Genomic DNA, 1,936 nt, shown 5'->3' on the forward strand with positions numbered 1-1,936 from the left:
GGACTTCCTCCCTCTACTGTAACATCTGTAGCTTTCCTGCTCAGGGAGGGGAAAGCAGCCCAGCCAGGATCACACAGCAAGGGCACAGCCAGGAGCCGAACGCCTGTGTCCCATTGCTCCTGCGTCCCATACTCCAGCACAAAGCAGTCAGGCGCGCCTCCAGAGCGGACCAGCACCGGACACCGTTTTGAGCAACACCTTGAATAAAGCTAGTGTGACCTGAGACCGAAAACCAGGCAGCAGAGAACAAGGTCTGCTGGCCTATGAGAGAAAGCTGTGGGTTTCCTTAGTTAGGAGGAGGTCAAGGAAGGGCCCCCCCAGGACGTGAGCAGCCAGCTGAAGGGAGACTCAGAGGCAGCAGAGGGCCCCGCGTGCTCTCCTGGGCAGCAGCCAGAGCCCTGGGCCCCACCCAGGCCTGGCCTCTGGCCAGAGTCCCTCCCAGGGCTGTCAAATTCAACCCGCCCCAGCCTTCCCTGCTCCCCGATGTGATCATCTGTGAAAGGGGGATCCTTGCCCTGGGGAAACTGGGAACTTCTGACACCACTTGGGAGAGTTTTTAAAAATCCTTAAAAACCACCCTCTCTCTCCTTACTCCTCAGGGCGGTCAGGGAAGCGCCCAGCGACCTGGGGAGTTCCCAGCTTGCTTATTTGATTTTTTCAGAAATAGAAAACTCGGTGCCCTGGGCTTCCCCCTACACACACCAGCTGAGCCCACCCTTCTCCCCTCCCCTGCCACTGTGGGGCTAGCCGTCCATTCTCCAGATGAGAAACAGAGGCACCTCAGACAGACCCCTAGAGCTAGGAAGGAGAGGACCCCTTGGGGCCTGAAGACCCTGCCAGGGGACTAGGGGATGCAGGGAGGCGGAGGCACCCCAGCCTCACAGGTCTCCCTGAAATTGTGGTCCCAAGAGGTTCCTGAAGCCCACTTTGTCACCTGGGCCCACAGCAACTGGCCTAGAGCAGGTGGGGTTCTGCCCACTCGCACGGTCACCTAGAGGTCAAGGTGGCACTCAGACACCAGGCTCCTCTGGCGTCCCACACTGGCCTGAGAAGCAGGGCAACAGGTCAGACCAACTTCAGGTTCAGGCCAAGCGGGGTTCTGCAAGCTCCTGGCCTTGACACCCCCGGTGTCAGCAGACGGGCCGGCAGGAATCGCACAGATAGGAGGCCCTGCCATACAGACCTCGAGCCTCAGGCGTCTCTCCCTGGTCTGCGGAAAGGGACGGAAGTCCCAGACCCCAGTCTGGGCACCCGGGGTCATGGTCACTGTTAGGGGCTCAACACCTTCCTGGCCATATGGCCTCATCCGTGCCCCTTCCCCGCGTGGCCCGGGGGCTCAGAAGTGCCCCAGGAGTTGGGGGAGTGGAGGTCAGGAGAGAGGAAGTGAAAGGGGACCGGGCAGGGGAAGGGAGGTACTGGGAAAGTGCAGGTGGGTGGGTGGCGGCTGACTCTCAGTGGGTGGTGACTCACCTCCAGGCGAAACCTGGCCTCCACAGTCCATATGAGGACAAAGGCAGGCAGAGTCCCTGAGGGCCGGCTGTCACCACACGGAAAGCTCGCGCCCCTGCCAGCTAAGCCGGAATCTCCCCATTTCTCAGACAAGCAAACCAAGACCAGTGAGGGGGAAGGATCTGGCCTCGTGGTTAATAGCCCGCTATCACCAGGACGGACCGTCCTGGACCCTAGGAGCCCAGGCCCGGTGCCCAGCCAAGGCCCCCCAGCCTCAGCTGTCTCTGCTCTCGATCCCGTGTTCCATGTGGGTACACTGAGGCTCAGCGTGGCCAGTGGGCAGTGGCAGAGCCGTGCTCCCCAGTCACCCCACCTGGGGCCCCATGCGGGGTGCTTCTCAGCTGGTGCCACTCCTTTGGCTGTGGCCCTGGGCCCATCCACGTGGAAACCTGATCAGCCACCACCACACTACCATGTAACCAGGACC

This window comes from Pteropus vampyrus, unplaced genomic scaffold, assembly GCF_000151845.1.
Source record: "Pteropus vampyrus isolate Shadow unplaced genomic scaffold, Pvam_2.0 Scaffold90, whole genome shotgun sequence".
In the NCBI taxonomy this organism is placed as follows: Eukaryota; Metazoa; Chordata; class Mammalia; order Chiroptera; family Pteropodidae; genus Pteropus; species Pteropus vampyrus.